Below are 27,092 nucleotides of genomic sequence, written 5' to 3'. Positions count from 1 at the left end.
TCAGAAAGAGATTTAATATAACTACTGCTTGCTTTCTTTATAATGTTACCTACCTCCGAATTATTTTTTTAAGAGCTAACCTTTTTTTTTTTAATGATCGTGTTCTTTTCTCAAGACTATCTTTGCTACCTCTAATCACACTGAATAGATAACAGTACTAAAATCAGTATATGAATTACATCCATGACAACAGTTTGATGAAGTCTAGATGTGCTTTTAACCTCTAGCTATCTAATTTCTCATAGGAAAATTACCTGTAACCTCAGTCTTACCTTGAGAAAAACATCAGATTCCTAAAGGGGCATCCTACAAAATATTTGAGCAGTAGTCCGCACTGTCATGGTCATCAAAATCAAGGGAAAAATAAAGTCAATGTAATGTGCACACCAGGAACAGAAAAGGATGTTAGGTAAAAACTAAGGAAATCTAAATACATCATGCACTTTAGTTAATAATGTATCACTATGTTTATTGTAATAGATGAACCATAAAAATGTAAGATGTTATTAACGGGGGAAATTGGAAGAGGGGACATATGGGAACTCTGTACTATTGTCTCAATTTTTCTGTGAATATAAACTGTTCCAAAAAATAAAGTGTATTTAAAAACCTACATTCAGCTAGAAGAAAATTAAAGGCTTTCTTGAAGACAATAGAACATTAGTATGGTATATACTTACAGCACAAGTATTCAGTGATAGCTAAATATACACATAGATGGGACATAAAACATCCTTGTATTTTAACACACAAAAAAACCTGCATTTGTTCCTGGCTGAAGAAGCTGTCCATTGTCTTGATTCTGTTTTTCACAGAAATCCACTTGTTCACACTGATGTAGCTTTTTATACTCACATTGAAAATTAGTCAGTGATTTATTATCCATGTTATTTTTTCAGTGATTTAAACATTGCAAGGGACTTGTAATGGCATATATGTGAAACAATGAACATCTCATAAATAAGTTTACAGTATTAAAAACCAGAAAAAGATACTGGCTTTTAACTGCTGTCAGCTCACTGGTTGAGATTATTTGAATATATTTCCCACTTGGATTACAAGCTATTATCATTTAAGAATGATACAAAATATACTTTAAGGCTTTTAAAAATCATTAACAAAATCAGAAACATGTATGATAGTGTTGCTCACGTCTTTATTTTTTCTTTTAACTGCATATTTACTTAATGTCAGTCTAGGTATGGACCAGCAAAAGCATAGCTGAAAATGTGAGTGCAGTCTTACACTATTCTTGATAAGCTACATTAAATTAATAATTTCTTCTGATAATGTAAAAACACTAGATACTGTAAGAAGAAAATTTATAATCAAAACTGTGGGAACTTTCCTGTACATAGTACTCATAGTGAAAGTGAAAGTCGCTCAGTCATGTCCCACTCTTTGCAACCCCTGGAGAATCACATGGATGGAGGAGCCTGGTGGGCTGCAGTCCAGGGGGTCGAGAAGAGTCGGACATGACTGAGCGACTTCGCTTTCACTTTTCACTTTCATGCATTGGAGAAGGCAATGGCAACCCACTCCAGTGTTCTTGCCTGGAGAATCCCAGGGACGGGGGAGCCTGGTGGGCTCACTTCACGACTGAAGTGACTTAGCAGCAGCAGCAGCAGACTCTACAGTCCATGGAATTTTCCAGGCCAGAATACTGGACTGGGTAGCCTTTCCCTTCTCCAGGGGATTTTCCCAACCCAGGGATCGAACCCAGGTCTTCTGCATTGCAGGAAGATTCTTTACCAGCTGAGCCATAAGGGAGGCATAGTACTCATAAGTGGAATGTAATTAACTACCACTTATATTAATTTGCAATATTTATGCAATCTGATAGAGAAATACTTTGGAGCTAAATGGGCTGTTCTCATGAATGAGTGGAAATAGAATCAATTAATTGTCATCCAGTAGGATATGAATAGGAGAAGGCAATGGCACCCCACTCCAGTACTCTTGCCTGGAAAATCCCATGGACGGAGGAGCCTGGTAGGCTGCAGTCCATGGGGTCGCTAAGAGTCGGACGCGACTGAGCAACTTCGCTTTCACTTTTCAGTTTCATGCATTGGAGAAGGAAATGGCAACCCACTCCAGTGTTCTTGCCTGGAGAATCCCAGGGACGTCAGAGCCTGGTGGGCTGCCGTCTGGGGGGTCGCACAGAGTCAGACACGACTGAAGCGACTTAGCAGCAGCCAGCAGCAGCAGGATATGAATATCCTTCAACTTGTTCTTTTAAAAAAACCAGGACCAAATTATTGAAATAATCAATATAAACAGCAATGTTAGATATAATTAGCAATATAAATGAATCACATACCATCCAAGATTTCTATAGAAATTTGAAGGAAAAACTGTCCCAGTATTGGCTGAAATGCATCATCTGTAAGTCCATAGGAATCATTACAATGTAGTCATTCAAATTGAATCATTTATGTGTTGTGTTTCATAAATACTCAAAGGCAATATTCTGTGCCCTCAAGGAACTCTGCTAATTGTAATTCATTCATAAGTATGGCTCTACAATACCCAAGATGTACTAGTAAAATTTTTCCCGTAGAGCCATACTGATGAATGAATCATTTCTTGTATCATATTTATGAATGAATTACAATTGTATGTATAATATGATCCACAGTCCAGTAGGTGGGACCTCGCTCTTTCACTGCTGGGGCCTGGGGTTCAATCCTGTCAGGGAACAAAAATACATTCCTCAAGTGTGGCATCGCCAAAAAACAAAACCCCAAAGGCTTATGCATAGGAAAAAATATATACTATACACCAAAATGGGAATAAGATTACAGGGAACTAAGTCTTTCACTGCAAATTTATCTGATAATTTTTTTTTTTTTTACAATTAACATACTATTTGGGAAAAAAAATAATTTTAAATAAGAGAAAAGTGACTCTGGAGGAAGCTCTGTGCACTAGAGAACAGGGGATTTTACATTCACACTGAAAAAATCTAAAAGGCTACAGTAAAATCACAACTCAAGTACAGGATATAATGTGTTTCATGACAGTTCATCTTAAAAGATGCAGAAAGTCTAGTTGATGCCATGCCTGGCACCACTATAGACCGGGTCCCCAGGCCCATGGAAATAAGTGAGCAGGGAGCCACATGCGGCGTAGACCAGTTCCAGCAGACACTGCACTTGAAATCAAGGACAGGGAGAAGCCAGTGAAGGCCACCGGACTGCTGAGCGGCTGCTTAATTAATCCATGCATCCATGAATGAATGGTCATTGAGGATGTTGGTAATGTTGGAAGACTATATTTAATCCACTGAGCTATTGAAACCAAAATGACTTGTGAAATAGTAGTCATTTGAAGGAGACTAGAAATAAAGCCCCCCAAAATCTAGAGTCACATGTGTCATTCTCACACATGTATTTCAGCAGACAATCATAGATGTGTTTCAGATATCTGATGGTTCATCTCTTTAAATAATGGGTAAATTTGTTTTCTGTTGTCCTGCAGGCAGAGTTATTAGAAGGTAGAGGGAAGCAAATTTCCATTTAAGATGGAAAAGAACTTGCCTATTTAGTTGACTATTGAAACTGCTGCCTTGCAAAGAAATGAACTTCTGGTCCCCGGAATTGTTTTAACCGGTGTTTTTAAGATGTAAGTTTTGTCTTTATTCAGGTATGGTGAGCAGGGGACTACTGCCAGTGAAAAAAAGATAGTTTGTTACTGTTCCGAAGAGGAGAGGGCACGCCATGCCACACAGGGACCCACAGGTAGGCAGAAGGAGCATGGGGAGGTGTGGGCATCAGCCCGTGTGGTTCCCATGGGCAAGGCAGGGTAAGCACACTCAGGATTGTGTGCTGTGTGTGCTCAGTCGCTCAGTTGTGTCCAACTCTGTGTGACTCTCCAGGCTCCTCTGTCCATGGGATTCTCCAAGCAAGAGTACTGGAGTGGGTTGCCAATTTCCTTCTCCAGAGAATCTTCCTGACCCAGGGATCGAACCTGCATCTCCTGTGTCTCTTGCATTGCAGGTGGATTCTTTACCCACTGAGCCATCGGGGATTGGCTAGTGTGAAGAATTTCAGCAGGCTCTAGGGTATAGGGGCTGTCCCAGCTGTCTGGTACCTGGCCCTGGGGTGAGTAGGACAAGGGAATATTGATTGACATGAATGTAAGAACCAGTTGGGAAAGTGGGGCTCTGGACTGGTTGGCTTGCAAATGAAAGGCAGACTCCTGGGGTGAGTTGTTTGCTGTCTCCAGGAATTAACTAACCCTGGGTGAAGCAGTCCCTCCTCTGACAGTAAGGCTCCAGGAAAGAATCAGGAATACAGAAATAAGAAAATATAATTAATACAGAGGCTAGAGGATTATCCCAGAGACCTCATAAATATGGCTCCTCCTGGGTTAGAGACCAAATGAAATGCTTTCTAAAACTCTGTGATTCTGATTCACTCAGACTATTGCTGAGTCTCCAGACAAGTTAAACTGAAAGCAAGAAAATAGGAGATGTGGAATCTCCAGGGATCATGTAAGGATTCGTCACATTAAAATTTATGTTAATTCTGGAAAGCGGTGCTGCTGTGTGCTCAGTTGCTCAGTCAGTCATGTCCAACTGTGACTCCCATAGACTATAACCCTCCACTCTCCTGTGTCCATGGAATTCTCCAGGCAAGAATACTGGAGTGGGTTGCCATTTCCAACTCCAGGAGCTCTTCCTGACCCAGAGATCAAACCTGCGTCTCCTGCGTCTACTGCATTGGCAGGCAGGTATCTTACCACTGAGCCACCTGGGAAGCCCACCCCTAACAGTAGAGGCATCCTGTTTGTCTTGGATGATTAAGTGCTTCCATTACTTCGGCCACTCTGAGATCCAGTATCCTCAATAGAATCGGAGAGACTGTATCAGTGGTGGTATCTTTTACTGACTTACCAAGGGGAGCAACCACAGAGCTCTCCTTTGAGAGAACTGGCAGGGGCTCCACTCATGAAAGCATTCATTCAATGCTTTCGAGAAGCAGATGCGCTCTGGGCCTTGTCATGGAGCAGGACTGAACAGCAATGTGATGAGAACAGTGAAGAAATATTTTGTACCATCTTCTGGGCTCTGTTGACAGTTGAGTAACTTTTCCCTAATATTATGGGCTGTTTAGATGTTGTAGACTTTTTAGAGCATGGCAGAAGATTACAGAAAGATATTAGGATATTTCTTGAATCAAAGCCTCAGGAGGGCCAGATCTTCAGCTGCCTTTATCCATGTCTTTTCTTTTTAAGATTCTGTCATCATTATGCCATGTTTCCCATCCTCAGTCTTGGGTCTCCCCATTCACATTCTAGAAAAACAAGCCAGTTTCTCTTCTGTTTTATCAGTTTTCCTGGAGCCTCCACTGACCAAAGCCAAATTCAGTTTCAGATTCAAAGGCATGCTTTTAACTGGCCTGCTTAGCAAGTATTTTGAAGAGCAAAGAACTTTCACATCAGTTTCCACAAATACATCCAACATCATGCAATAAGCTGGGAACAGTGCTTGGGGAATTACCCAGTGGTATGTATAAACCTGAACAGGCTGTACTCACAAGGAAAAATATGTGATTTATCTAAGCATAGTAAATACTTCAGAGCTTAGATATCAGAAAAGGAATGTCTCATGTAAACAGTAGCAGTGGCTATCCCTATAGCAAAATTTCTAAGCATGAGAATACATCAGATTTTTCTAAAGAACATTTGCTTAGTCATAGAAGAGGGAAAAATTTTGAAAAACATATTGCCCTTTTTTTTCTCATGTCCTTTTCTTTACCATAAAATTACTGTGCACTGAATTTCAAGACCAAGGCCATATCATTAAAGCTGTCGAATTTTGCAAATTCATACCATGACAGTTTGGTGTTCCTCTCCTGGCAGACTTCTCTCTGGCCAGGGATGGAACCCAGGAACGCTGCACTGGCGCCCTTAGCCACTGGACCACCACGGAAGTCCCAGCCACGCCTTTAGAGGAAAAATGTAGTCTTCCATGCAGTCAGGTGAAACAGAAATGTGCTCTGTTAACTCCGTCTTCACTTTTGCCTACAGAATGTGGGGCACTTGAAGTGCCTGGCACATATCGTTTTTAAACCAGCTCCGTCATTTCAAAAGCAGACGGTAGGAATATTTGCCGAGAAGCACATACCTGAAACATTGCGTTTTGATCCCTGAGCGGTGAAGATTCCGTTTGCCTGCTCTCTTCCACTTGGATTTGGGGCCTTATCCCTGTTGTACCCCCTGATTAATACTTGTTTTCTCAGGGTTGTGGTTTCATGGCTTTTGGATGTCACTTCTTCCCAAGTGACTTGCTCTCCCTGCATCTCTAAGAGGATCCCAGCAACTTATGCCCTTCCTTTTTCCTTTTCCCATCTACTAAGTGGCTCAGACGGTAAAGAATCTACCTGCAACGCAGGAGACCCAGGTTCGATCCCTTGGTCCCGAAGATTCCCTGGAGAAGGAAATAGCAACCCACTCCAGTATTCCTGCCTGGAGAATTTCATAGAGGAGCCTGGTGGGCCACAGTCCTTGGAATTGCAAAGAGTCGGACACGACTGAACAACTGTGACTTAAGTTAACTGCGCTTTAACTCGTTGGTCTTTCAGTCCCTGGATTCCTTGGTTTCAGTCAGTGGAGCTTCCAACCAAATTGGCACACTAACTCCCAAGCAAGCCAACCTGCATGCTAGTCATAGAGTTAACTTGGAAATACTGTTCTAACTTCCAGACCTTTATGAAAATGAAAGTGAGTTAGACACTCCTGTAGATAAACCATCTTTATTTTGATTAGTATTTTGCTGGTATATCCTTTTGCATTCATTTACATATAGCCTTTGCATTTTCCTTATGCTTTAGGTTCATCTGTTGTTAACAGCACATACTTGGATTTTTTAAAAAATCCAATGGTCAGTCAGTCTTTTTCTTAAACTGATTAATTTAGTTCATGTACATTTGCTGTAATTATTTATATATTTGGACCTGCTTCTGTGATCTTAGTATTTTATTTCAGTCTGACTCACTTTTTCTGTACTTCCTGTTAACCCTTTCTTTAATAAGTATATATTCCCCCTGGTGACTCAGATGGTAGAGAATCTGCCTGCCATGTAGGAGACCCAGGATCCATCTCTGGATCAGGAAAATCCCCTGGAGAAGGGAATGGCAACCCATTCCAGAATTCTTGCCTACAGAATCCCATGGACAGAGGATCCTGGCGGGCTACAGTCCACGGGAATGCAAAGAGTTGGACACAACTGAGCGACTAACACTTTCACACCCCTAATAAAAGCAAGGCTTTACTATACACTCATATCTCTTCATCTCTAACCCCAGACCTATATTACGTTGCTCTGTGTGTGCATGCTAATTTGCTTCAGTTGTGTTGGACTCTTTTGTGACCTCGTGGACTGTAGCCCACCAGGCTCCTCTGTCCATGGGATTTCCCAGGCAAGAATATTGGAGTGAGTTGCCATTTCCTTCTCCAGGGGATCTTCCCCACCCAGGGACCGAACTCGTGTCTCCTGCAGGTTACACTGGTACATTGGCAGGAGGGTTCTTTACCACTAGCACCACCTGGGAAATCTACATAGTGTTACTACCTACACTTTAATGCCAGTTTATGGGAAATATATATTCTTTTTTTCGGAGAAGGCAATGGCACCCCACTCCAGTACTCTTGCCTGGAAAATCCCATGGATGGAGGAGCCTGGTGGGCTGCAGTCCATGGGGTCGTGAAGAGTCAGACACGACTGAGTGACTTCACTTTCACTTTTCACTTTCATGCATTGGAGAAGGAAATGGCAACCCACTCCAGCGTTCTTGCCTGGAGAATCCCAGGGACGGTAGAGCCTGGTGGGCTGCTGTCTCTGGGGTTGCACAGAGTCGGACATGACTGAAGCAACTTAGCAGCAGCAGCAGCAGCAGCTATTCTTTTAAGTCAAACAAATTTTACCTGTATCTCTTGCAGCACCTACAAGATTTTCTCCCCACTTATTTTAAGCTCTTTGTCCAAAACAGTTTCCAGTGTAGTCTTTTTGTGAAAGAGGCTGGTTCTAATTTCTGTCCCCTCAATATTTTGAAAATACCACTCCACTATTTTCTCTCTCTCTTTCTCTCTCTCTCTTTTTTTGGGGGGGGCATGTGGGACTTTTCCCTGACCAGGGATTGAAACCATGCCCCCTGCAGTGGAAGCTCAGAGTCCTCACCACTGGACTACCAGGGAATTCCCTCCACTATTTTCTTAATCAGTTGTTGCTATTGAAAAATTTGATGCCATCTGACTTCTCTTTTTGAGATATTCTCTTTCCCTCTGCCGTACTTTAGAATTTTCTCTGCTTCTTTGAAATTCTTAATTTTACTGTAAAATATCCTGGTGTGGAATTTTTTCATTATTTCTCCTCTATAACTCTTTCAATCTTTCATCATTTATAAGTTACAAAAAATTATCTCAATTTCTCCTCGAACACTTCTTCCTCTTCATTTTATTTTTCCTCTCTTTCTAGGACTCTTCTCAGTCACATGATAGTATTCAATACTTCTACTTCTATCTTCCAAATAACCTAGCTTTTAAAAAATATTTTATATCTCTTTGTAAAATAAAATTTAAAATATTTTATATCTCTTTCCTCCTTCCTTCTGAAAGATTTCCTTCACCTGGTCTTCCAAGTTGCTAATTTGTTCTGCAGCCCTATCCATTCTGTTATTCATCCACCTGATGTGTTCTTTTCAACTATTATTGATATATTTTTCACATCTAAGATTTCTTATGTTTGTTTTCTTGTTTTTGTTTATATTGCCATATATTCTTTTATCTTTTTTGAAGGACAGTTTTGCTGGATATGGCTTCCCCAGTAGCTCAGATGGTGAAGAATCTGCCTGCGATGCAAAAGACCCATGTTTGATCCCTGGGTCGGGAAGATCCTCTGGAGAATGAAATGAAAACCCACTCTAGTATTCTTGCCTGGAGAATTCCATGGACAGAGGAGCTTGGCGGGCTACAGGCCATGGGGATCCAAAGAGTCAGACATGATTGATAGACTAACACTACAACTACTACTAATCCAATATGACTGGTGTTTTTAAAAAAGAGGAAATTGGGGGACAGACATGCATACTGAATGAAGACAGTCATCTACAAGCCAAAGAGAAAGGCCTGGAAAAGATCCCTCCCTCAGGGCCCTCTCAGGAAGAACCAACTCCATCTTATTTCAGACTTCTGTCCTCCAGAATTGTGAGATGATACATTTCTGTTGTTTAAACCACCCAGTCTGGGGTTTTTTGTTATAGGAGTCTTAACAAATGGCCTCCCTGGTGGCTCAGTGGTAAAGAATCCACCTGCCAATGCAGGAGACACGTTCGATCCCTGGGAAGATCCCCTGGAGGAGGAAATGGCAACCCACTCCAGTATTCTTGTTTGGGGAATGCCATGGACAGAGAAGCCTGGTAGGCTACTGTCCATGGTTTCATAAACAGTTGGACATGACTGAGTGACTCAACAACAACAACAGATTAACACAAATCTCAACTTCGGCATGTTTCAACTGTGCAAATACCTTCTTTTAGGGTGCTTCAATTGCCTCACCCGAAAAACAGAGGATAAACCTTCCCTCGCAGGGCTGCTGAGAAGTTTAAACAAGATAAGGCTAAGTGAAGAGCACCCAGTTCCCACACTGGAACAGAGTAAATGCTCGGTAAATATTACTTGAGTCTTTCCTTCTTGAACAAACCAAGTATTTCTTTCAGTTTACCCGACTGTGGTCAGCTCAGCAGCCGGGGGATGCAGCCTGGTACCATCGAAAGAATCCGCTCGAAGCCCTTGGAAAACACAGAAAAAGGCTTTGACAGCTTTGGGCGGCCCCTCTTCACCCTGTGCCTTTGGCCAGGGGTGCCCCTAAGGTTTCTATTTCGCCCTGTGCAGGAAGAAACCTGTTCCGGAGGACGGCCTCTAGGGGGCGCGCTGTCTTCAGAGCTCGAGCCTGGACTGGCCCCTCGAGCGAGGCAAGGTGGCTCTGAGGCCTCGCGGAAGGCGCGTCCCCCTTCCTCCCCGCGCAGTTTGCTCTCAGTAACTCCGGGAACCGGAAACCCCCTCACTTTCCAGCCCTTCGATGAGCGCGCACTGATGCCCCGTGTGCTATATCCCTTACTCTGGACAAACCTGTCTTACAGCTAAGTTAATGCTCAGAGAGGTTAAGTAACTGGCCGAAAGTCACGCAGCCAGCGGACTAGAACCCATCTCTTCCCGACTCCAAAAGCAGCAAAACATCTTTGTGGCCCAAGAAGCGCCAAGTGTTCAGTTCTCCAAAGGGAGCCAGGTGAGTTGCAGACCTAATCATGGACCCACCAAAAGACCCCAGGGACAAGAGAACCAAAACAGCCTTTATTAACACTGTCCTTTTCTCCTTGGAGCTTGCTGTTGCTTCTGAAGCCCTGTGTCTCTGCCTCTCTCTCTACCTCTCCAGTGGTGATTTTTTTTTTTTTAAGCTGCCCTGACTCATTCTGAAAGTGAAGTCATTGGAGGTTAATTCCTTTTCCTTCTTTTCTCCTCAGATGGTTGATTTTCACAGCCACTCCAAACGAGTGTTCAGGACAGTGTAGGAGCAAATGTTTTAACTGTTTATTGCCTCCACTGAAGGAGTCAGGACACATTAAAAAACAGCAGTAGTGACTGCATGTAATTGATGGCTGATGTCTACACTGCTGGGCAACAGCAGGGTTTTTCCTCTGAGACATAGTCTCCCGTGCCAGAAAAAATAACCAGTGTAACATGATGTTCCTTGACACTGAATTTGTACTCCGAGTCTGTCCAGGTGATATTCTCCAGCTCCTTCGGGCAATTGTTCGTTCACCCACCCACCCATCCATCCTGCCAACAGTTGGGAGCCCAAAGCACGCACACCACGGAGCCCTGAACCTTGACTGTATCTGCCTACAGGACCATTGTGATCCAGCAGAGCAGCGCTCACGGGAGAACTGACACCAAGCCCATATTCAGAAAACACTCTTTAATGAAGGCCATGCTCATGCAAAAGATGTCAGTTCTTTCTGGACTTTTTGTTGTCTGGTCTTGTGTCAGTTCTTTTTTTAAGAGTATAGGAGTGGGACTTCCCCGGTGGTTCGGTGGTTAAGAATCGGCCTTGCAGTGCAGGGGACGGAGATTCAATCCCTGGTTGTGGAACTAAGATCCCACGTCCCATGTGCCTTGGGAGCAACTAAGCCCGTGCACCGTAACTAGAGAGTCTGTGGGCTGCAAAGAAAGATCTATCATGAAGCAAGGAAGATCCCGAGTGATCCAACTAAGACCCAATACAGTCAAATAAATAAACAAATTTTTTTTTTTTTTTTTTAAAGTATAGGAATGAAGAGAGGAGCAGCTGGGAGGCTGGAATTCTGTTTCTCTCTGTTACACTCACCAGTCCCAATGTGGTCTTGTGGACAAAGCCCTGGCTTTTTGTGTTTGTAAAGCAAGGAACACAGGCTCCTTTCTAACTCTGCTAGACTCTCATGTCACAGACTGGCATCATCAACTGCCGCAGCCTCCAAACAACTTTAGTATCTCTTCTGCCCACAGCAGAGTTCACAAGCCTAATGCTCTCTGTGTGCAAGAGGTACTGCATCTCAGTGAACCCCTGGAAAACAGACTCCTGGGCCAAGACAGCCTGCCTGCCCCCCATCCTTTACTATGCATTTATTCTGTAGGTTAGTGGACTCAGGGAGGCCAACCTGCCTCGGAGGCCCTCCCCAGGCTCTTGTTCAAACATGCCACCATCAATATCTAAGTAAAAGTGATTGGGTGTCATGGAGAGCAAAGACACTTAGAAGGTGCTTGAAGGTCATAACAGAAGAGCAGAAAGTCTTCAGAACAATCCTGGTGCCTTGGAATCTTGACACATAGATACCAAAATGTCAATTGAAGGGAGGTAGAGGCTGGAGCTCACAGAGGTGAGGTAACTTGCTGAAAAGTGACTAGAACCCAGGGACCTAACTCCTCTGGATTCCAAACTCAGTGCTGTCTCTATCAGGCCACCAACTATGAGTGTGAAATACTGACACTTAGCCAGACCGTTGGAGCTTCCCTGGTGGCTCAGCAGTAAAGAATCTCCTGCAATGCAGGAGACCCCAGTTTGATCCCTGGGTCAGAAAGATCTCCTGGAGGAGGGCATGGCAACCCACCCTAGTATTCTTGCCTGGAGAACCCCCATGGACAGAGGAGCATGGCGGGTTGCAGTCCAGGGAGTCACAAAGAGTTGGACATGACTGAAGCAACCAAGCAGCTGCAGCAGCAGCAGCCAGACTGTTAGAGAGCCACGGATGACACGTCACATGACTCCCGTCCCATGGGGCCCTGTGCAGCAATCCTGCATGAAGGCATCTCCAACTTCCTGCTGAGAACTACTGTGGTTTTTACCCACAACTTTACTTCCCACCAAAACCTCCCCAGAACACATTTGCCCTGTGTCACGGCCAGACCTGAACTTTTGATCTCACCAGCAAATTGGCTTCTCCACCCTTGCCTTTCTTGTGCAGAAGACTCCAGCTATGCTTTCCTTTCTCCCAGAAACCTGCCCCCTCAAACACACATCCCATACTCTGTCCTGGTCCTTCCTCTACCAAAATACGGCTCCATCCTCTCTCTCTCCACTGCCCTAATCAAATCACCATGTTCTTTAGTCTGATTTCAACTGACATCTAATCACTGGGAGAGTTTACATTAAAACTCAGGTTGCAGGGCTCCCAACCCTAGAGTTTCTGATTCAGGGGCCCAAGAATGTGCATTTTCATAAGTTTTTGGTGAAGCTGAAGCTCCTGGAGTCCACTCTTTGACAAACTGAGCCTCCTTCCAGTCTTCTCTGTATAGCAGTCCGAGAAGTCTTTGTGTGAAAATCACTCAGTCGTGTCCGACTCTTTGAGACCCCATGGAGTATACTGTCCATGGTATTCTCCAGGCCAGAATACTGGAGCGTGTAGCCTTTCCATTCTCCAGGGGATCTTCCCACAACCCAGGGATCGAACCCAGGTCTCCCACATTGTGGGCAGATTCTTTACCAGCTGAGTCACAAGGAAAACCCAAGAATACTGGAGTGGGTAGCCTATCCCTTCTCCAGTGGATCTTCCCGACCCAGGAATCGAACTGGGGTCTCCTGCATTGCAGGTGGATTCTTTAAAAACTGAGCTATGCAAAATCTCATTTGGATCATGTCACTTTCTTTGCTCTGTTAGTCTGGTCAGGCCACTGTAACAAAATACCATAGACTGGGTCACTTATAAACAAAAAAATTATTTCTGACAGTTCTCAAGACTGAGAAATTCAAGAACAAGGTGCCTAGACACAGATTCTGTGTCTAGTAAAGGCCCACTCCCTTTTCTCTTACCCTCTGTCTTTTCTCTTACTCTCATGTGTGGAAAGGCCAAGGGAGCTCTTTTATAAGGGCTCCAATCCCGTTTAGGATGTTTCAGATGACTCAGTGGTAAAGAACCTGCCTGCCGATGCAGGAAATTCGGGTTCGATACCTGGGTCAGGAAGATCCCGTGGAGAATGGAATGGCGACCCATTCCAGTATTCTTGCCTGGGAAATCTCATGGACAGAGGAATCTGGCGGGCTACAGTCCATGGGATCACAAAAAGTCGGACACGACTTGGCAACTAAACAACAACAATCCCATTCATGAGAGTGAAGCCTCATCACCTTCTGAGGGCCCCAGCCCTGAATACTGCCACATTAAGGGTTAGGATTTCCACATATGAATCTAGGGGGGACACAAACATTTGGTCTATATAGCACTTGAAACTCCAGTACTTTGGCTGCCTGATGTGAAGAGCTGACTCAATGTAAAAGACCTTGATGCTGGGAAAGATTGAGGGCAGGAGGAGAAGGGGGCAACAGAGGATGAGAGAGTTGGATGGCATCACTGACTCGATGGACACGAGTTTGAGCAAACTCTGGGAGATAGTGAAGGACAGAAAGCCTGGTACACTGCAGCCTATGGGGTCACAAAGAGTCAAACACAAGTTGGCCACTAAACAACAACAAACTGGTCTAAAATCCTTCATGGTTTTCATCACGCTTAGGAGAGGGAATTATGTCTGTATTGTGTCCCTGGCCAGCTGCTGGCACAAGTTCCTTCAGAGTCCATGCCACCAGACTAAACCCCTGGCGCCCTCCAGTTGCCTTCACGTTCAGCCCCCTTGTTCCTTAAGAACTTGAGTACTGAACTCACCATCTTCATCTTCACCAACCCCTTCCGTCACTATTTAGGGAACTTTGGCCTCTATGTTCCTGACCTCCTTACCTCGAGTGGTCTATAACTTTCCACCCTGGTGGACCTTGTCGTCAAATGTAAGTCTCGATTTGAAGCCCCCGCTTCTTGAGCACCTTTTCCTCTCCTTCTCGCTTATTAGTTCTAATGCTCCCATCCCAGCGATTCTCTGACGTCATCAAGGCCCCTGACACTGGCCTTACCATTTTTTCATCCCCATCATAGCTTAGTTTTTCATGTCCTTCCTGACTCAGCTTTGGGTAAATGGCGTATTTTTTAAGAGCACTTCCTCATAAATACCACTAATGCTCGGCTATCCCCTGCTCTATCCCTGTAGCCAAGCAGCCAGAAGAGAACACTAGCTGGGGTGAGTGTTCTCACTTTAATTCCTGGCCACAGACCCCATCACACTGCCCACAAGTCCGATCTATTTCCCTTCCTGGATCAACAGCACAGACATCACTTTTGCACATGCAGAAGCTCAGGCCCCACCCAGACCTCCTGAATTAGGATGATCTAAACTTTAACAGGAGAAGGCAATGGCACCCCACTCCAGTACTCTTGCCTGGAAAATCCCACAGACGGAGGAGCCTGGTAGGCTGCAGTCCATGGGGTCGCTGGGAGTCGGACACGACTGAGCGACTTCACCTTTCACTTTTCAGTTTCATGCATTGGAGAAGGAAATGGCACCCCACTCCAGTGTTCTTGCCTGGAGAATCCCAGGGACAGGGGAGCCTGGTGGGCTGCCGTCTATGGGGTCGCACAGGGTCGGACACGACTGAATCGACTTAGCAGCAGCAGCAGCACTTTAACAATGTCCCCAGGTGATTCATTTCTGCATCAAATGTTCAGAAGCACTGCCCTGGTGGTTTGTTTTCTGAAATTCATTCATCATCTTTCTCTTTCTCCTCAAACCTCCTGAACCCCAGTGGCCCATCACTCAGCTCACAGTCCACTGAGAATGCTGGACGCAGTCGTATGAATTCAGCTGTCCATCACATCCTCAACCTGCTTCCATCTGTAGGGTCCCAGCTCTGTAGGGGGACTTCCCTGGTGGTTCAGATGGTAAAGCATCTGTCTACAAAGCGGGAGACCGGGTTCAATTGCTGGGTCGGGTGGCCTCCAGATTTCATCCCTTTCGCTCCCGTATCCCTGAATCATGAGATGCGTGTGCTATGTCACTTCAGTCGTGTCCGTGGACTGAAGCGACCCCGTGGACTGTAGCCCGCCAGGCTCCTCTGTCCATGGAATTCTCCAGGCAAGAATACTGGAGTGGGTTGCCATTTCCTCCTCCAGGGGATCTTCCCGACCCAGGGATGGAACCTGCATCTCTTACATCTCCTGCTTTGGCAGGCAGGCTCTAGTGCCACCCAGGAAGCCCGCTCCTTGGCTACTGGACATGTTCTCATCCTGTGGTCCCACATCCTGCTCCTACCGCCCACCTCTTAGCTTCCCAGCAAATCTCTCAGATTCCCTTTCCTGCTACGTTCTCATGGCTCACTCGTTCTCTTCACTTAGGTCTTTGCTCAGCCACCCTTTATAAAATCTCTCTCTCACACACATTTTAATTATTTTTATAATGTTTATCTCCGCTGGCTGTGTTCTCTGTTTCTTTACTGTCTGTCTCCCCATACTGGAATCTCAGCTCCAGGGCATGGGGTCTTTTTCTGTTTTGTCTGTGGCCGCATCCCAGGACCTGACAGTCACTTGTATTGCATAAATGAGTAGGAGCTAGGCTGGAGTGTCGCACACCAGAAAGAGACAGGCTACCAAGAAGGGCCCTGGAAGCCCAAGACCTCAGGGACCCCTTCATTTGACAAGAGGTGATGGGACAAATAATATGTCATTTTCCGCTCTTCATTGCTTTCTTAGGACTGATTTGTTGCAAGGATATAGAAATGTACTTGTCATCTCCAGTGAAAAGGAGGGAGACAGATGTTATAAGATAAGCAGAGTCTCACTGAATCCCAGAGGAGAATTCAGAGGGGCCTCAACTGGTGGAAGGTCAGCAGGTGGTCCCAGTAAGTCTCCCCTCCCTATATTCCCGTCCTGGTGCACGGTCCTCCTACACCAACCAGGCCTGACGTGTAAGGAACGAACAGGATCGTGGAAACAGCGGTCTATGTGTGTGGCTTCTGAAGTTAGATCATAAAAGACACTGTTTTAGGTCACTCGCCCCAGGGGAAGCCAGCTGCTGTCTCCCGAGGACACTCAGGAGTTCCCGGGGAGTGGGGGCTGGAGGGTCAGTCCACACGAGGAACCTAGGCCACAGCTGGTGCTACTCAACAACCTCCAGAGCAGCCCTTGGAAGCGAACCCTCCAGTCCTCCCCGAGCCTCTGTCTCTGCCACTCCCTTCTCTGCTGTCTCGCTTTCTGTGGGTAAATGCCCACAGAAATGTTTAAACCAGTCTCCCTCTTATCTCTGCAGGTGAGCCTTCTTCCTGCTTACCTTGTGACATACAAATGGCAAAAAAAAAAAATAGTTGCCAGTTGTTGGTCTACTCCATGAATAGGCCAGCTTTTACTCTAAAGGGCCAGGTGGTTAAATAATCAGACTTTGCAGATCCTGTTGCTTCTGTTACAACTATTTAACTCAACTCCACATCTGTAGCGCAGAAGCAACCATGGACAATACCTAAGTGAATGTGTGTGGCCATGTGCTGATAAATTTTATTTACAAAGTCAGGGGCAGTGAGCTGGATTTGACTGGAGAGTTGTGGTCTGCCAACTTCCAGTCTTCAGGACATCACCGTTCCAGGGCCCAATACCATCTGATGGGCTAAGCCTGAGGCTGGTATCCCCTGTGTGTGAATCAGTTTTGGCCGAATGGCAACAGTGAGACCAGATGAGTTAAGGGAGGAACAGATTTTCTAAGAAAGAAATGGTGCTGATCAGCAAATAATGTGCATCTTTTAGCACAATCACATTCAGTCAGTTCATTAACTGACCATCTGCATCGTGCTGAGCACCTTTGATTGGATATGGGAATATGAGTGACACATGCCCCACAATAGGAGCTATTATGTATCTCATGCTTCAAAGCGCCAGGCTGGCCATTAAGTACTTTATACATGTTGTCTCATATAACCCTCAAAGCAAAAATGTGAGGAAGTTAAAGCTCAGAGACATTAAGTAACTTATTTAAGGCCATACAGTAACAAGGGAGCCAAGCTGCCCTTGACTGTAGAAGCCAGAGCTCTTAACCATTATGACTTGGGCTGTTCAATGCTGCCTCTCAAGTTCCTTGAATTCTTGCCCTCTGAGAAGAGCTCGTAGTTGCCTTGGACTTTTTCTTCTTTTTTGGTAAATTCTCTATTTTTTTGCAAATTAGTTTTGAATCCTTTGGGCTGTTAATAAAACCAATTATGTAATCATGCCCTCAATTGTTAATAGAGTGACTCTACAATTAAAAGTGACGTAGAAGGGGGCCCTGTTAGTTGGGCAGAGCCTGCACCTGGCCAACTTCCTGGCATGTGGGATTTGTGGGTCACTTGCAGACTGGCAGTCCTTGTGGCCTGCAGCTGCCGTGGCGTCTCACAAAGGCCCGTTTAGGAGCTTTGTTGAGGAGGCTGGGGATCCCGCCCCAGTTCATTTCTCATTGTCTCCCTAAACTCTCAAAAATTGCAACATGAATAGACATTCTAATAGTTCACTTGCATTATTTTTCAGCGAATTAGAAAGCAAATTGCAGTGAACTAAATATGTAATTTCCCAGAAGAGGCTCCCTTATTCTTTCAATCATGGAACATTTACATTTTTTTTTTTAGCTGCTTTTTCAAGGAGCCAGTTAGCCATATTAGAATTAAAATCTTAGAGATTTACATCGTTGTTTTCCTATTTAAGTTCCAAATCCTCATTAATAATATCTACTAAGAAAAAATATCCCAGAACACTGTTATATTTGTAATAATAGCATTTTTGTTTCATAATTCTGAAGTTACAGATCAACGTGTGTGTGTCAGTCGTGTCCAACTCTTTGCAACCCCATGAACTGTAGCCTACCAGACTCCTTTGTCCATGGGATTCTCCAGGCAAGAATACTGGAGTGGGTTGCATATCTTCCTCCAGGGGATCTTCCCAACCCAGAGATCGAACCTGAATCGCCTGAATTACAGATGGACTGTTTACTGCTTGAGCCATCAGGGAAACCCCTGCAAATCAATAAAGAATTATACTATATCATTTAACTTTTTTTTTTAAGATTTGACCGTGTAATTGTGGTTCTGTTTCAAAAACTAGAGGTTTTGTCTTGTAGACACTGGTAGATTGAAAAACCTGGTGGGGCTTCCCCAGTGGTCCTGTGCACTTCCACTGCGGGGGGCACAAGGTTGATCCCTGGTTGGGTAAATAAGATCCCACATGCTGCATGGTGAGGCCAAAAACCAAAAAGCGCCAAAACACCAAGTCTTCTCTGGAGTAAGAACATTCCCCCAGAGCCTTAAAAGTTATCTCTCCTTGTATAAACGAGGTCCTAAACTCAATAAAATAATAATAATTGGGGAAAAAAGTGCTATGCTAAGTTGCTTCAGTCGTGTCCAACTCTGTGCGACCCCATGGACTGTAGCCCACCAGGCTCCTCTGTCCATGGGACTCTCAAGGCAAGAATACTTGAATGCTTTGCCATGCCCTCCTCCTGGGGATCTTCCCCAACCCAGGGATCGAACCCATGTCTCTTAAGTCTCTGGCATTAGCAGGCAGGTTCTTTAGCAGTAGCGGCACCTGGAAACCTCCCCCACCTTACACCCTCTTAAAATGCTGCCATTGCCACAGAAGGAAGCCAAAGTTTTGAAAGGTAAGCGGTTACATGGAGAGAGAATCCCAGCTGACAGCCAGCACCAAGTCCCCTGACAGTGAGGCATCTTAGGTTAGACCTGCCCACCACACTCAAGCTACTTGATGCCCTTGGCTGTATGAATCACTTGGGGGAAACAGAAGAATCACACAGCTGAGCTCAGCCTAAATTGCAAAAGTAAGAGCAAATAAATTGTTGTTGTAAGCGACTATGTTTTGGGGTAGCTTGTTATAAATGGATACAAGCAAACGTGTGTGTGTGTGTGTGTGTTAAGTTGCTGCAGTCGTATCTGACTCTTTGTGACCCTATGGACTGTAGCCCTTGGAATTTCTCCCTCCATGGGATTCTCCAGGCGGTACTGGAGTGGGTTACCATGCCCTTCTCCAGGGGATCTTCCTGCCCCAGGGATTGAATCCACATCTTTTAGGTTTCCTGCATTGGCAGGTGAGTTCTTTACCCCTAGCACCATAGCAGACACACTGAAATATTTATGGATAAAATGACATATCATCTTGGATTGACTTAAAAATAATCTGGTGGTAGAGAGAAGTTGGTGAAGGTATAGTTGAAGACTAGCTGTGAATTAATAATTGTTGAAGCTAGATAATAGATGTTTAGGGGAATTCACTGCTTTATTCTCTCTCCCTTTAAAATTTAGAAAATATTTGGATATGTTTGAAATTTCCCTGATAAAAATTTTTTTAAAGTAAGTCAGTTTTTAATACTTCAAACCAAATAGAAAATTACCTATGTAGTACATTATAACTTAAACTAATTTATTTTAAGTCTTGGGCTCACCTGCATTGGGAACGTGGAGTCTTAACCACTGGACTGCCAGGGAGGTTCCCTAAACTTAAACTTTAATGTTGAATATTAGAAGACTTCATGTCAGATTTCATAAAAAAAAAAAAAGTAGGATCAAAACCAAAGAAATTAGGCTAAGAGGAATATAAGGTGCAAAGAAAGGGCAGGAAACTTAAGCTGTCGGTTCTTGTCATCAGAGGCTGAATGGGCGCTGTAAATGTGCATGGCTGCCATGTTTTTTAAGCCTTTATTGAATTTGTTAGGGCTTCCCAGGTAGCTCAAATGGTAAAGAACCTGCCTGCAGTGTGGGAGACCTGGGTTCAGTTGCTGGGCTGGGAAGATCCTCTGGAGAAGGACATGGCAACCCACTCCAGTATTCTTGCCTGGAGAATCTGATAGACAGAGGAGCCTGGCAGACTACAGTCCATGGGGTCTCAAAGAGTTGGACAGGACTGAGTGACTAATGCTTCACTTGAATTTGTTACAATATTGCTTCTGTCTTATGTTTTGGTTTTTGGGCCCATGTGTGATCTTAGTTCCAGACCAGGGATCAAACCTGCACCCCCTGCCTCAGAAGGCGAAGTCCCAACCACTGGACCACCAGGGGAGTCATGGCTTCCAAGTTTTACAAGTAAATGTTAAGAAAGAAGCATTGATGCAAACTATTTTGCAGTCACCTGTGTGTCACACTCTATGCTGAGAACTGGAGTTGTATCAGAGGGCTCACCCCAACCTTCCTTATCTGCCCTTGGACACACTGTAATTTCTTTTTGTGAGAAACTCAGTGCCCAGGGTCTAGTCAGGTGCACACACAAGTGAGGTGGCTACAAGGCGAGGGCTGTGGAAAAGCGGACTTTCTTCAGTCTTCTTTACTTTCACTATTTATCTTCTCTATGCCTTATATGCCCCTCATTTTCTGCATTGCTGTTTTCTTTGGTATTTAGTTGTTTCTTAAACGGAAACATTTAAACTCCTTTCTCATTTCATTTGTGTATATTTTTCAGCTATTTGCTTTATAGTTGCCATGGCGATTACATTTGACATCCTGAAGTTATAACACTTTAATTTGAATTTATGCCAGTTTAACTCCAACAACATTTAAAAAAACTCTGCTGCTTTCCATCTTCATCCCACCGCCTTTTGGTTGTTGATGTCACAGAATTTATACATTGTGGTGGTGGTGTTCATTCACTCAGTCTCATGTCTGACTCTCTGCCACCCCATGAACTGCAGGACACCAGGTTTCCCTGTACCCCAGAGTTTGTTCAAACTCATGATCGTTGAGTCAGTGATGGCATCCAACCATCTCATCCTCTGTCACCCCCTTCCCCCTCTTGTTTTCAATCTTTCCCAGCATCAGGGTCTTTTCCAATGAGTCGGTTCTTTGCGTCAGGTGGTCAAAGTATTGGAGCTTCATCTTCAGCATCAGTCCTCCCAGTGAATATTCAGGGTTGATTTCCTTTAGGATTGGCTGGTTTGATCTCCTTGCTGTCCAGGGGACTCTTCATTCTGTAGCTGACCATGATGTAATTATTTAATATTTCTGGTTATTTAATATAACATTCATGTCATAGTCAGAGTTTAATTTTAACAATTCTCCTCTAAGGACTGTTGGCTTGTAATCTTGAAACCATGCATATTTACTGCATTTGTTAAGATATTTGTGGTAAAGAATGTGCTTCACTTAAAATTATCAACACCATGGTTTCTCTAGAAGGTTGAATTTGTTTACCAGCTTCGTCATGAATATCTGCTGAGTAGTCCTTACTGATTTAGTTCCAGTGTAAGTTCAACAGAAAGCTTTTGTAATTAGATAGGCGAAGTATCTCAGAGTATCCTTCTTGTCTGCAAAGGGAATTTTGCAGCAGCAAAAGTAAAGTAAGTCAGTGGTTCTAATAGTTATTGTTAAAGCACAAATCAAACTCAGATCCATCTACATCAGTGTAGATAGTTTGTGTGAGATTGCTCAAGAAGGGTGAAGAATGAGAGGAAAAGAAGGCCTTGAGCAGAGCATGAGGAACAGAACCTGCGAAAAATCTATTAGAGACCTCTGTGCCTGCCTCAAATCCTCGTGGCCCATCCTTTCTTATAAAATTCAGTCATTTCTGCGGCAAACAGTCAGGCACATAGGTCCCAACAGCCCCTCCCCTCGGCTGCCAGTTGAATCTTTGGATTTCTATGGGGATGGAGGTGAGGACTGCCACCACCCATGGCATGCCTGTGGGTACCCACTGAGCCAACCAGATCTGTGTGAAAACTTGGAGGTACAAGGAGTTACCCATCTTTAGGCAAACTTGGAGCCTCTGGAGGCAGCCTGACAGTTCTGAGGTCCATTCTCCCTAGCAAGTCGGCCTCCCCAGCGGGGCCAACTCCCAGTTGTCTACAGCAGTGACTGGCTTGACAGCCACTCTCTCCCAAACCCCACTCTCATTCCTTGGGGCCACTTTATTTTTTTAAGAATTTATTTATATATATATATATTTATTTTTATCTTTGGCTGTGCTGGGTCTTTCCTGCTGTGCCCTGGCTTTCTCTAGTTGCAGCAGATGGCGGCTACTCTCTAGGTGAGGCGCTTGGGCTTCTCATTGCGATGGCTTCTTTTGCCATGGAACACAGGATCGAGGGCACGCCGGCTTCAGTACTTGTGAGGCATGGGCTTAGTTGCGCCCATGGCATGTGGAATTTTCCTGGACCAGAGATTGAACCAGTGTCCCCTGCATCGCAAGACAGATTCTTAACCACTGGACCACCAGCAAAGGGAAGCCCCCTCCTTGGGGCCACTTTACAAAAAAAAATTACATGTGTATCTGTCTCAGGGTCCAAATAGGTTAAGTAGAAAGCACCGTGTATTCTATTCTAATGCATATTTATTTATTTTGATGGCACCACAGGGCATGTGGGATCTTAGTTCCCCAAACAGGGATAGAATCCGTGCCCCCTGCAGTGGAAGTCTTAACCACTGGACTGCCAGAGACGTCCCACTACTGTGTTTTTTAAACAGAAAAAATTTATTCAGAGAAATGGTTTCATGCATGATAGAAGAAGCTGAGAAGCCCACAGGGGTCGAGGAGAGGGCAACAGAGAGACTGCAGTCTGAAGACATTGACACCTCTGGGCAGGAGACACAAAGTACTGAGATGATGGCAGCGGGGTCTAGAAGACAGAGCATCACAATGGGCCTGTCCAGCAGGAGCTGGGGCCCTAGAGGATGTACCTTTGCTGCCAGAGGTGCTGCCCTCCACTTGCAGCAGGCAGAAGCTGGCTGAGCTAGGAGCCAAGGAAATGCAGCCTTCAGGGGTCAGCTCACTGCAGCAGAGAGAAGAGCAGGGGTAGGCAAAAAGGGGAGGCAGGACAGACCGATTTGGACTGCCACAAAGGAACTGGCAAGGAAAGTCAGCAAAAGAGCCTGAGACTGAATGGCCAGGGAAGCCTAAATTGCTCCAGTTTCTTTTTTTTTTTAATGTGCTTTGTAAGATTAAAAGAATCTTCCCATATGTTTCTTGCTGCCAGCTGAGGAGGCCTGGGAGCCACAACAGTCCAGTGATGGTGAGCATATCGAGTGCCTAGGTCTTGGTCTATAGTATGTATGTAGCATTCTTCAATAAGAAGTAGGGCTCCTCAGAGAAATGGCTGATTCTTGGACTCAAGCAAGAGCTATACAAGGTGAACCTGGAGCATGTTGTAGGGCTGGAAAGTAAAGTGTCAAAACAAACCTGGGACTTCACTGGTGGTCCAGTGGTTAAGACTTTGGGCTTGCAACACAGGGGGCCCATGTTCAGTCCCTGGCCAGAGAACTGAGATCCCGCAGGCCATGTGGCATTGCCGAAAGATTAAAAAGAAAACAACACACACACACACACAACAAAATAAAACAAACTGCATGATGGTGTGGGTATGTGAAAGGGACAAAGGAGTCAAATGAAAGAGCCTCTAGGGACTTCCCAGGCGGTCCAGTGGCTAAACATCTGTCTTTTAATGCAGGGACACAGGTTGAATCCCTTATCAGGGAACTAAGATCCCACGTGCTGCAGGCGACTCAGCGTATGGACCACCACAACTACTAAGTCTGCGTGTCACAACTAAGACCCCGTGTGGCCAAATAAATAAATAGATCCTTTCTTAAAAAGTAGACTTCCCTGGAGGCTCAGACGGGAAAAGCATCTGCCTACAATGCCGGAGACCCGGGTTCGATCCCTGGGTTGGGAAGATCCTCTGGAAAAGGAAATGGCAACCCACTCCAGTATTCTTGCCTGGAAAATCCCATGGATGGAGGAGCCTAGCAGGCTACAGTCCATGGGGTTGCAAAGAGTCAGACAGGACTGAGCGACTTCACTCACTAATGGCCAAAGTTGGAGCATTTGAGCAACAAAATAAAGTGGCACTGGATTATAACCCAAAGTATAAAATAAATATCCAGGAGTCTGTACTGATGTAAATATGTGATTGAGTAAATAGACACGGGAGTGGAGAGACACATCTCCCATGCGGAGAATTCCCCCAAAATTAAGTAGATACTCAGCCCTCCAGGAGGTGGAGCTTAACTCCCACTCCTTCAAAGTGTGCTCAACTCTGACTTTCTTCCAAAGGGTGCAGTGTGAGAAGGGTAGGGGCTGGGGGGATGAGCACCTTTAGAATGGAGAAACCTGGCAAACACTGCCTTCACCAGGTGATCAAGGTCAACATCAACGGGGATAAATCCCATTGAGAGTCTGTATGCTTGGTATGGCGTGATGAGAAGGACACTTGATCTCTCAGTCTTCTTCCCCAAAACCCATAACTCCTGTCTAATCAGAAAAAAAAAAAAAAATTCGATGAATCACAATTGAGGGACATCCTACACAAGAGCTGACCAGCACTGCTTAACAGTCAAGGTCATTCAGGTCAAAGAAAGTATGGGAAACTGTCACAGCCAAAAGAAGCCCAGAGAAATGTGGCAACTACGTGTAATGTCAGATCTTGGAATAGAAGAAAGGACATAAGGTAAAAACAAAGGAAAATTGGAATGCCGTATGGACTTTAGTTAATGATAATGAATCAGTATTGGTTCATTAGTTGTGATAAAATGCCATATTAATGTTAGATGTGAATAGTCAGGAACACTAAGCACAGGTCATGTGGGAGCTCTTTGTACTATTTTTAGATATTTCTGTAAATCGAAACAGTTCCAAAATTTAAAAATTAAAAATAAGGCCCGCCTAAGTGTAAAACTGTGTATCAGTTGGTTCTGCAGGTGTTAATTGAATGCCTTGTCTCGGCAGACCAGGGCTGTAGGATCTGATAACATAACAGATTCCTTCCCTCAGTAAACACACAGTCTGGTATGATGCAGGTTAGGCTAAGTCCTGTCTTTGCAACCCCATGGACTGCAGCACACCAGGCTTCCTGGTCCTTCACCATCTCCCGGAGTTTGCTCAAGCTCATGTCCATTGAGTCAGTGATGCCATCCAACCATCTCATCCTCTGTTGCCCCCTTCTCCTCCTACCCTCAGTCTTTCTGAGCATTTCTCAATCTTTCCCTATGCATTTCTCAAGTCTTATTTGGGTAACAATTTTTTCTTCTTCTGATTCAATCTCTCCTTCCTCTAAATTGTTTTATATTTCTATTATTTTATGCCTTCTATGTATTTCTGTATTGTTTTATGCCTTCTATGTATTTCTATTATTATTTGATACATACCAAATTTAATATATATGAAATTTGATATATATATATATATATATATAAATTTTGGTATATTCCAAACAACATATATATATTATTTGGTATATACCAAACAATATATCTATTTTTTGGTATATTGTATATATTGGTATATATCCCAAATCATCTGTCTATTATTTGGTGCATATGTGTGAGCTCAGTCGATTCAGTTGTGTCTGACTTTTTACTGCCCCATGGACTGTAGCCTGTCAGCCTCCTCTGTCTGTGGGATTCTCCAGGCAGGAATACTGGACTGGATTGCCATGCCTACCTCCAAGGGGATCTTTGCCACCCAGGGATCGAATCCTAGTCTCCTGCATGGCAGGCAGATTGTTTACCACTGAGCCATCTGGAATTCCCTATTATTTGGTATATATGTATTATTGGTATACACCAATATTTATCTATTATTATTTGGTATATACCAAATTTGATATATAAACTCCAGAGAGAGACTTTCCAAGCATGAGGAAACTCCCCACAGTATAGGAAGGGAGCAGGAAGGAACACAAAGAAGCAGAGGCAACCCAAAACAGAAACAATAGGAAACTCAGTTATGCCAACTGCTGCCAAGGAGAAAAAAATCAGGGATTAGTGGATATAATTTGGACAGATTGCAAAAGAACCCAAGACTGGGAGGCAGAGGCTTTAATGATTTGAGTGAGGACTTATTCTCCTGAACACTAAGTTCAAATAATGATGATGGTGAAATCGATGATATAAGACTTAGCTTATTGGGTTACATCTATTTGAATCACCATCTTTATTTTTCTCCTCATTAGTTTTCAGTTTAGATTATTGGAAACTCACTTTACTTTGAAAAGTGTCCCTTTTGCAGGGGGGGAGATACCCAAAAAGCGACAGAATATGAAGCCCCATGAGGCTTGGCATATCTTTGTATCTGCAGTGCCTGGCTTAATACTCAGCTGTCTTGGTTCAACCCTAATCCTTTTGACCCTTTTTCCTCAATCATATTTTGCTGCCTGCTCTTCCATCTACTAAGTTAGGAGTCAGAATTGATGGAAGAGATACACAGAAATGTGGGAAAATCTGTACAACACTCCGGTAATATATTTGAAAATGTAGAGGAAATTCATGACTTCCTAGTAAAATATAAGTTACCAAAATTGATCCAAAAAAAGAAGAAAATCTAAACCAGTCAATACTCACAGAAGAGAGTAAAAGAGTGATTTCAATCTAACCTTTGAAAAAGCAGTGGGCTCAGGAGATCTGGGTCCTATCTACCCTTTAATACAGAGTTATTGCCAAGTAGCCAGTGATGTTACTGGCCTGCAGTTACTGGAACCAGTTACTGGAATGTTACTGAAAGAGTCTTCTGAGGATACCCAGGGATGACTATTTCACAGAGAAAAAAGCTAAAAGTCTCAAACATTTTATGAATTGATCATAATCTTAAAATACAATCAAGATACCCACCCCTCCCTCCTGAAAAAAATAAAAAGAAGAAAGGAAGAGGAGAATTCTCGGTGCAAGAGACCCAGCAGGGAACATGGCAGAGACGGTATAGTAGACTGTGTTCTAGAAGAGGGGGACTGACTGTAGC

General features: G+C 44.2%; 1 long non-coding RNA gene across 2 annotated transcripts in view; it reads left to right on the top strand.

Moving 5' to 3' along the window:
* Nucleotides 1-1,434: 1,434 nt before the first annotated feature.
* Nucleotides 1,435-27,092, top strand: part of LOC112449041 (uncharacterized) — a 40,353-nt gene continuing 14,695 nt past the window's right edge. The window contains exons 1-2 of one of the 2 annotated variants that reach the window (XR_003037498.2): nucleotides 1,435-3,740; nucleotides 8,800-10,288. This is a non-coding gene — a long non-coding RNA (uncharacterized lncRNA). Of the gene's footprint in view, nucleotides 3,741-8,799; nucleotides 11,303-27,092 lie in introns of those variants that run through there. The other variant, XR_009496617.1, reaches the window with a different exon arrangement.

This window comes from Bos taurus, chromosome 12 (genome assembly GCF_002263795.3).
Source record: "Bos taurus isolate L1 Dominette 01449 registration number 42190680 breed Hereford chromosome 12, ARS-UCD2.0, whole genome shotgun sequence".
In the NCBI taxonomy this organism is placed as follows: Eukaryota; Metazoa; Chordata; class Mammalia; order Artiodactyla; family Bovidae; genus Bos; species Bos taurus.
The sequence above is the reverse complement of the archived record's forward strand: the minus strand, read 5'-3'. Positions and strand labels throughout refer to the sequence as shown.